At 39.5% G+C, this 10,511-nt stretch overlaps 1 pseudogene; it reads right to left on the bottom strand.

Moving 5' to 3' along the window:
- Positions 1-597: 597 nt before the first annotated feature.
- On the bottom strand, positions 598-9,406 carry LOC103946058 (annotated as a pseudogene).
- Between the last annotated feature and the right edge of the window lie 1,105 nt (positions 9,407-10,511).

The following is a 10,511-nucleotide window of genomic DNA, read 5'->3' as shown; positions in this document are numbered from 1 at the left end:
TTCACGAATTGGCTCCAATTGGAATCACTCAAAAAAAATTCCACCGTTTGATTACTTTATGCTCCAAACAAGTTCGCATGTCCTACATTAAAAACACATAGCAAAGCATCAAAATCTCACCAAAATAGTAACCAAAATATACCAAGAATAGGGTTAAATATATAGTATAAAATCGACTCATGATATAACTTACATTCATGGTTCCATATTCACTTTACCCATAACTATTGAATTTTGTCTCTCAATTGGATGGATTTTTATAGTTTCCAGGATCTACAATTGTTATCTTAGCATTGTAAGTTAAAATTGCATATCATTTTTTTGCTTCACGGAATTCATTATGTTTAATAGCATACCAATTATGTGATACCAATTGTTACTTAGCGGTTTCTAACAATTGGTAAAGTATGGATAAATGTGTAGAAGTTTGAATTATACATATGAAAGTTTCATCTATTACACTCCTTTACTAATTTTTGTTACACAATCAATCATTCATAGGTAATGCTATTCATAGAGTGGTTCAAAGAATTCCAAGAGCTCATTCACCCAATTTATGCGCTTCATGTAAAAATTCTTTCAAAAAACTCAAACATCTTTTAGTGTAGATAACATTAACATTCCCTAACAATATATTATAGCTTTAGAACATATTTTTTCATACAATTTCTAATCTCGCAGCAACGCGCGGGCCATATTTCTTGTTAATACTATATGATATTAGCCAAATATGTCAATTCTTTAAAATTAATAAATAATAAGCACAACTTTAGCTATAACTTCAATTTCCTTCAACAACCTAACAACCCCAAATCAATTCTTTGTTATGATTTAGGAACTACCAAACTTGTAATCATAAATATTTTTCATGCGTAGTTATAATTGCACGTCTAATTGTTTGCCAGCAAAGACTATAAGCTTCATGTCAACCTTCTGAACACGTTTTGTGATGGTAGATTGAAGGACTAACAAGCACTTCAATGATGATCTACCGAGCTTCTATCATCGTAGTGGTGAAAGTATTCCATCATCGTAGTGGTGAAAGTATTCTCTGAACATGGAAGCGTCCTCAATGGTGATTCTTGGATGCTTCGTTCAGTGTAAAAACCAGGCTGCTTTGGAGGCGGCAAGACATCACCACTGCTTAACATCAGAACCACAGATGACATGCTTGGTCTATCCTCAGGTACTCTTTGCACACATAATAGCCCCACGTGAAGACACCTTACCACTTCAGACATGTTGCACGAATCACAAAACGTTTTATCGATCAGTTCTAGTGGTTTATCTTGAATCCATAGTATCCATGCCTTCAAACAAATTGAAACATGTATGATATGTTAGTGGGGGGTTTTACTGCAGACCTTCTTTACTGTTAAATGCATGTCATTAGAAGACCGTGCTTCGAAGAGCACCGTCTAATTCACTCTTTTTTTAAAGTAAAATACCATCACCTCGTTTGTTATACTTACATGTCCAAGAAGGTTGTGGTCGTGATTTGGATGACGAAATCCCCTGTTCTTCTTCCTACTCAACATCTCGAGCAGTATGACTCCAAAGCTAAACACATCAGATTTCATCGAGAAGATTCCATTTGCTACATATTCTGGAGACATATAACCACTGCCAGATAAATATGCAGTGACCAGTCAGAAAGAATTTCAAAAATAGAACAATGAAAATTATAAACTACAAAACAAATATAAGCATGCTTACTAGGTTCCAACCACTCTGTTTGTGTTGGCTTGACTTTGATCACCACCAAATGTTTTAGCCAGGCCGAAGTCTGAAATCTTCGGGTTCATATTATCATCTAATAGAATTGCTAGGTTTCAGATCTCGATGTATAATCCTTAATCTAGAGTCTTGGTGAAGATAAAGAAGCCCTCGGGCAACTCCACCGATAATGTGGAAGCACTTAGACCAGTCGAGCAATTTTTGTCCCTCCTGATCTGAAAAAAAAAAAAAAAAAAACTTTAAGCCTGTTATTTCAATGGCACATTGAATCCTAGGTAAATAAGGTTGAAAATGAAGGATCATACCAAAAATATAAAAGTCCAAGCTTTTGCTGGGCATGAATTCATATATTAGAATTTTTTCGTCCTTTTGAATGCAACAACCGAGAAGCTTAACAAGATTGCGATGCTGAAGTCTGGCTATGAGTGTAACTTCAGTTTTGAACTCTCATTCCTTGTCCGGAATTCTTTGAAAGCCTCTTTACTGCAATTTCTTTTCCTCCTAGCAGTGTACCCTATGGACCATCATTTCGAAAAGACAAATTTTGTACAGCAATTTAGCTAATTTTGATTGCATGAATTTATGTTACCTTGTACACAGGTCCAAAGCCACCTTCTCCCAGCTTGTTGCAGCTTGAAAAGTTGTCAGTGGCTTTAGCTATGGTGGTCAAGTCAAACAGTGGTAACTCCATCTCTTCCCCGTCTTCTCCGAGGTACTCATGTTGAATAAGAAGAGTATCCAAGATAACTCTAATGATCCCAAGAAGAAGAAAATAGAACACCAAGAAGAAGAAAATAGAACACACTCTTAAAGAAAGCTCACAAAACAAACTAATTAGCAAAGCTTTTCTTATTTAGCTCTAGGCTTTGTTTTTCCTTGGATGATTTACAATGCTTGAGAACTTGGGTATTTATAGCAAACCAAATGATTAAACTAAGATTATTTATTACCACACAAAACACATTAATTGCACCTAATTTATTTTTATTCAACCATGCCTAACATTGCCTAATTTTCCATACCTAACTTTGACATTGATTTTCAACAACTCATCTCTGCAATCCTTTCTTCTGTATCCTGAAATAGTAGGAGATCTCTTCAGCATGGATAAAAAGATGCGAACAGCTAGCTACACTATCGAAATTAAATACCACCTTATCTGATGCATTTTTAATGTGTCTGAAAATGGTTACCTTCATTTTTGAGTTTCTTCTTCTGTATGTACAATATTACTCCAACTGTTAGCAGTCCCATGAGAAAACTGCAGAGCTGAGGAGAATTCCAGGTAGCTGTCTCTTGTTGAAATTGCTCTTTTTCTTAACATGATCTGAAATATCCATATAAAACAAACTTTTCATGTGATCTCGTAGTGTTGCAGTAACTGTGGTTCCAACACTAACTTATTTAAACCCACTTTGCATAATTGCAGACAAAGGTCTAAGACGTACCTAGTTCCGAAGCTGCCACCCGTATATAGAGGTCTTGACCACCGTCGAGAGTGAATTCTCTTATGTCGGTGAGGTTATCAAACCAAAGCACGCAGCCACTTCCTCCCTCCCTGATGTCTAGATTTGCACACGCAGTACATGAGCAGTTTCCCCAACATAATCCCTTGCATTCCTTAAGACTCATGCTTTTATCAAACCACGAGGTTGAAGTGTCTGGCAGTTTAATCCCACTGTACGTTATGAAGCCATCTCCATCGCTGCAGGCCAACGGAGTCATTCGAACACATCCATCAGACCAGTATCCCGAATTCCAATCTTTCGAAGATTTTGGTACAAATCCCTTCAAGCATGCACATTTTGGAGAGTTACCATTGCTACTGCAAGTAGAAAATGGACCGCACTGTTAGACCGAGTCCGAGTTACAAGAATCCAGCTCTATAGTCATCATTGCCATAAAGGAAAGACAGCAAGGAGGACATGTGATTGCTGACTCATGGACAGCAGGGAGGACATTTTATTATTGCTGTGCTATTGCTCCGAGTGCTGTTGTGTGCTGTTGCTGTGCTGCTGCATGTGTGGCGTGCAGTCACTTGTATTTTAAATTGTAAAGTTTGTATGTTGTAGTGTATATAACAAAGCCTTCCCGTAAGGCCTGTAAGTGTGTGTGAATTATTTATTCAGATCAGAAATTCTATCATGGTATTGAGCCTTTCTGTCTAACGACAAAAGATCCTTGTTTTTTTTTTCTTCCGCATCACTGTTTCCATGGCTGAAACTAATAATATCAACCCTATTCTTCCCCCTCCTGCAACTTCATTCGTCAATCCCTTATCCTCTTCCATGACTACCATAGTGAATATTAAGCTTGATCGTGCCAACTATCCTCTATGGTTGGCGCAAATTTTGCCAATACTGAAGAGTCGTGACCTGATGGGTTACGTCGACGGCTCTCCTGGACTGTCCTCCGAAACACTTGGCTGGAAATACTGCTGTCAATCCGGAGTATGTTACATGGGTGCAACGCGATCAAATGGTTCTGAGTTGGATCAATGGCTCGCTGACTGCTTTCGTTCTAGCAACTATTGCCAGTAAACGCATATCTCGTGCGACATGGGAGGCTCTTGAGCAGCGTTACGCATCCACTTCTCAGAATTGCATTCTCTTTCTGCGCAATGAATTGCTCCTGACCAAAAAAGGCGATCTCTCAGTAGCTGATTACTTGGATCGTGTCAATGCTATTTCCGATAATCTTGCTCTCGCCGGACAACCAATAAGTGATAATGAACTGGTTCAAATTATTCTTAATAACCTTGGACCTGCATTCGAGATGACTGTCAATGCAGCTCAGGCACGTGATACTCCGATCACGTACCCAACCCTTGAAGCCCTCCTTTTGACCACGGAGAAGCGCATGATGGAACAAGCTGTACCTGTGGTGGAAGCTACTCCAGTCAATGCTTTTGTAGCTGCAAGAGGACGTGGTGGACGTTCTCGTGGAAATGGACGTGGTGGCTTTCCGTCCAATCGAGGTGGTGCTTCTCCTATCAACCAGAGAGGTTTCTTTCCTCGCAACACTAATCAGCGTAATCCTGCCGTTAATGGGGAACGCTTCAATACAAGTGGAGAGCGAATCACTTGTCAAATTTGTGGTAAGCCTGGCCATCCTGCTTTAGATTGTTATCAGCGCATGAATGGTGCTTATGAAGGACGTATTCCAACCAAATGTCTTACTGCTATGGCCTCTTCACCAATTACTTTGAATCGACAACAAAATGGCACCTGGTTACTGGACACAGGAGCTAATGCCCATGTCACTCCTGATATTCAAAATCTGGTAAATCCGAAGGAGTACAATGGTAATGAGAATATCGGTGGTGTAGGTAATGATACTGGCATTTCCATTAAACATTATGGTTCGAATAAAATCAGTACTAAGGCTTGCTCATTTAAACTAAACAATATCCTTCATTGTCCATCCGCCTCCACCAGCCTTATTTCTGCCCATAAATTCACTCTTGATAACCATTGCTACCTACTAATATTTCCTAATTTTTTTCCTTGTCAAGGACCTCAAGACCCAGAAGACGCTTTTCCAAGGGAGATGTGAGAATGGGTTATACCCATTTCCAGGTGGCGGTGGATTATCCTAGTATCCTATTTCAACGTTCTTAGGTGTTAGAGTCTCAGCCAAAAAATGGCATTCTCGTCTTGGTCATCCTGCGTCTTCAATTATTAAGTTTTTAATTTCAAATAATCAAGTACCAAGTCATGGTACTGCCGATGTAATGTTTTGCGATTCTTGTCCTTTGGGCAAGAGTACCAAACTTCCCTTTAGCAAGTCTGAGTCTGTGTCTCACTCTCCTTTGGAACTTTTGCATTCCGATGTGTGGTGTTCACCAGTTTTATCAATTGAAGGTTTTTGTTATTATGTTTTGTTTGTCGATGATTATTCTCGCTATTCTTGGATTTTTCCCATGAAAAACAAATCTGAAGTTTTTGGCATTTTTGTTACATTTAAGGCGCAGGTTGAAAAAATGTTTAACACATTCATTAAAACCCTTCAATGTGATGAAGGTGGTGAGTATAAGAGTCAAGCCTTTAAACAGTTTCTTGCAACTCAAGGTATTTCCCAACGGTTTTCATGCCCTAAACATCCTGAGCAAAATGGAATGGCAGAACGAAAACATCGCCACATAGTCGAAACTAGTGTTGTCATGCTTTCCCATGCCCACATCCCTGACAAATATTGGTTTGATGCCTGTTTGACAGCCACATATCTAATTAATAGGCTACCAACTAAGGTTTTGTCAAACAAATCTCCATATGAAAAGCTATTTCATCGAAAACCGATTTATGCATCCTTTAAAGTCTTTGGGTGTAAATGTTTTCCTTGGTTGACACCCTATGCCAAACACAAACTTCAACCCAAGTCTAAGTCATGTGTTTTCTTAGGATATTCGTTGAATCACCAAGGATACAAGTGTTTGGATTTATCCACGAGACGAGTGTATTTGTCTCGCCATGTATTATTCGATGAGGATTCCTTTCCCTTCCAAGAACTTACATCTCTCAAGGAAAACGTCTGCACAAAAGGTATCTCTCCATCCTCTGAGCTTCTTTTTCATTTTTCAGATCCTCTCCCTGGTACACCAACTAACCACAGTCTAGCCCCACCCAATGTCCAACCCGCCACTACAACTAGGTTCCCAGATACTCCACCACTAAATGAATCACCTGCTCCTACTCCCAATCTTGCCCCCATTTCCAGTTCTCGTGAACCTCTCCCAAACCAAGATAAGCAAGAAATAGTTGCTGCTGTCCCTGTGAACCCGACTCCGTCACAACCCTGTCATCCCGTGCTGATTCCTGACCCCCCTCTCATCCATCCTATGACCACTCAGTCTAAAGCTGGGATACAAAAGCCAAACCCGAAATATGCTTTGTATGTTAATACTGACACTCTGGTGGCAGAACCAACATGTTTTAGTCAGGCCATAAAGCAGAAAGAATGGAGGAATGCAATGGCTCAAGAATTCAGTGTCTTGCAGTGCTGTGGTACGTGGACTCTTGTGCCTTACCATTGTGCCATGAACTTATTGCCAAACAAGTGGGTTTTCAAGATTAAACGGCGTGCAGATGGCTCGATTGAGCGCCATAAGGCTAGGCTTGTGGCTAATGGCTTTCATCAACAATCCGGGATCGACTATACAGAGACCTTTAGTCCAGTTGTCAAGCATAGTACCATTAGACTTGTGTTGAGTCTGGCAGTTTCACGGAGGTGGCATGTTCGACAATTGGACGTTCAGAATGCATTTTTGCATGGGTATTTGAATGGGGATGTGTACATGAAGCAACCACCAGGTTTTGTTGATAACCAGTATCCTAACTATGTTTGTAAACTGCAACGTAGTTTATATGGTTTAAAACAGGCGCCTAGGGCCTGGTTTCAACGATTTTCTGAGTTTCTCCTTCAGTTAGGGTTCCAAGAATCCATGTGTGACTACTCCTTGTTTGTTTTTAATCAAAGAGGAGTTTATTTGATTTTGCTTATTTATGTGGATGACATATTGCTCACAGGAAACAACACTACTCAAATGGCATGGTTGATCACGAAGCTTAGCACTTTGTTTTCCATGAAAGACTTGGGTCCCCTTAGTTATTTCTTGGGCGTTGAAGCTACTTACGTTGGTCACAACCTGCATTTGACTCAATCCAAGTATGCTCTGGACTTGCTTGAGCGAACGAAGTTTAAAGATGCCAAGCCAATTTCCACTCCAGTTTCTGCAGGCCAAAAATTGAGTGCTTATGTTGGTGAACCCTACAAACATCCTGAGCAATATCGTAGTGTCGTTGGTGCGTTGCAATATTTAACCATCACGAGACCGGATCTCTCATATGCTGTTAACCAGGTGTGCCAATTTATGCACTCCCCCAAGGACACTCATTGGATGGCAGTGAAACGTATCCTGCGATTTTTAAAGGCCACGTATGATCATGGTCTTGTTTATAAACCTGGAGATATGCAACTGCATGCTTTTTCTAATGCCGACTATGCGGGCAATCCTGATACCCGTCACTCTACAGGAGGTTTTTGTATTTATTTGGGGTCCAATCTGGTGTCTTGGAGCTCAAAGAAACAGAAGACTGTCTCTCGGTCAAGTACAGAAGCTGAATATAGGCAACTAGCCTACACGGCTGCTGAGCTATCTTGGTTCAGGTCATTATTCAAAGACCTTCATCTGCATCTTCTTTTTCCCCACATATGGTGCGATAATGTCTCTTCCATAGCCTTAGCTTCCAATCCAGTATTTCATTCGCGGACAAAACACTTAGAGGTCGATTATCACTATGTCCGTGAGAAGGTGGTTCGAAAGCAGCTTCTGATACATTTTATTTGTTCTCAAGATCAACTCGCTGATTTGTTTACAAAGGGCTTGTCTTCCTCGCGTTTCAAGTTTTTGGTGTCCAAGCTTCCAGTTGTTTCTCGGCCTGTCAGCTTGCGGGGGGCTATTAGACCAAGTCCGAGTTACAAGAATCCAGCTCTATAGTCATCATTGCCATAAAGGAAAGATAGCAAGGAGGACATGTGATTGCTGACTCATGGACAGCAGGGAGGACATTTTATTATTGCTGTGCTATTGCTTCGAGTGCTGTTGTGTGCTGTTGCTGTGCTGCTGCATGTGTGGCGTACAGTCAGTTGTATTTTAAATTGTAAAGTTTGTATGTTGTAGTGTATATAACAAAGCCTTCCCGTAAGGCCTGTAAGTGTGTGTGAATTATTTATTCAGATCAGAAATTCTATCACGCACAAGGCATAACTTTCACACCGATCTGCTAGGAATGTAGAGGCAAGTTCCCAACTCCGTGTTTGGTACACCCATGGGAACCGCTCTCCGACCCCTAATGGGTTCAATACAAATCTCGAGAACACTGACATGTTTCGGAGGCTGTACTCAAAATAGACCTCTTCCTTGTTCAACACAAATTCAGTCCCAGCCATTGGATTTGGTTCTCTGACACCATATCCTAGTCCTGTCAAATAAAGGCCATTCCATGACCCTGCTCTAGCCTGTATCTTAGCTCCTTTCATAAGAAGAAGTTGTGGTAAGCCACGATAATCCATTCGTATCGAAAACTCTCTTGGAGCAGGATCTTCTGTGCTCTTCCAAGACGAGAGATACCTATCTAAACCAGTAACCAAGTCCCAACCAATCTTCATTTTCGGTAGAAATGTGTGACAAGGATAATCAAAACTCTGCCACAAGAAGTTATCCGGGTTAGTTTCGTTTCCGTCTAGCACCACAAGATTTCCAGAATCCAAGAGTTGCGACACTGGATTCCCCGCGATTCTTGAAGAATTCGATGACCACACAATGCTGTTTGAGCTATTGAGAAGGAGGACCAGAACTCCTTGCTCGGTGAGCTTCAAAAGTCCCGAAGAATCACCAAGTGGTGTTTCTCTGTTGGCTACCCACACAACTGCATCAGTAGAATCAGTGTACCATATTCCCACGTACCGGCTTTTCGATTTACCTGGGCTGAAGAATCCCAGTTCATAGCTTCCACCTACAGAAACCAGAGTTTCGCCATCTCTTATACATTGACTCGGAGTGATTGTGCTCAGTGCAGTTGCAGCTGAGATTCTTAGAAGGGAGAATAAGAAGAGCAAGCACATAAAAAAGCTTCTCAAGGCTTGCATCGTTATTCTGAGATTGCATACTTTATCCAAAGAAATTTATACAAAAATTATCAGAGAAGATGGACCGTTGGCCCAATGAAAAATCAAAGTAAATTAAAAGACTTAGAAAAAAAAATTAAAATACTTAGGTTTCTTAGTTGACCCGACAACTTTGGTTTGGAAAGAAAGATAGACCGTTGACAATTCAGGGACAGCTGATATAATAAGATCACATCTTCAATGGTGGATTGCCAAAGAAATTCATATGACAATTGCCTCTCTCCCAGCTGTCATGAAACAATAATTCACTTATTATACATCTGCGAAAATCATAAAATGGACATGTTCATAAATTCTTATGACTGTTGTTACAATGTATTTGTACACACGTCAAATTTTTACATGTCAAAATTAAATGACATCCATGGTGAATTGTTGAATTTCAAACCAAAGGGTTATGCAAACGATCATTTGCTAGCATATTGTTTTCAGTTTATTTGGGGAGGTTACGTGTTCAAATCTTTAAAAATGAATGCTAGCAATCTTCTTATTTGAATTTTTATTCTACATTACTGACTCTCTTTTTTATCATGCAACGTTGCACCATGATTCAAAGAGTAAATTTTTTAAGTCACTTTTTAATTCTCATGTCAACATTATATAACATTGTGCCAAAAATATGAGGTGGTAGAGAGTCAATAGAGAGTTCCAATTTTGAGAGTCTCCTTCGCATTTCTCATATGCAAGAACTCAACAAACTCTAAGATCGTTTAGTCATTTAACAATTATCCAATAAATAAACCAACTATAATATTTATTAAATACTAAAATTTTAACAACTTAATAGAAAATTCAAACTATTTTTTATTTGGCTATTACAAACTCTTACAAAAAGGAAAAAGAACAAACAAAACAAAATAAAATGCAATCTGGTGGAATGTTGTTCCATGCCAAAAAAAAAAGGAGTTTTAACGAAAAGCCCACGGTATTATTCACTTTAACAAAAAACCACATTTTTACACCAAAAAGTCAATCTTGGTACTATTCACTTTACCCTTTATTTTGTCTTTATCATTAAAATTCAAAATTTTCAAGCATTTTTTATTAGTTCCTTAAAAATAAAGCTAATAAACCCACGGAGCGTGTCG

The sequence above is a fragment of a genome, unplaced genomic scaffold (assembly GCF_019419815.1).
Source record: "Pyrus x bretschneideri cultivar Hongxiangsu unplaced genomic scaffold, Pyrus_bretschneideri_v1 Contig50, whole genome shotgun sequence".
Classification (NCBI taxonomy): domain Eukaryota; kingdom Viridiplantae; phylum Streptophyta; class Magnoliopsida; order Rosales; family Rosaceae; genus Pyrus; species Pyrus x bretschneideri.
Note: the sequence above shows the minus strand (reverse complement) of the source record. Positions and strands in the feature narration are given on the sequence as shown.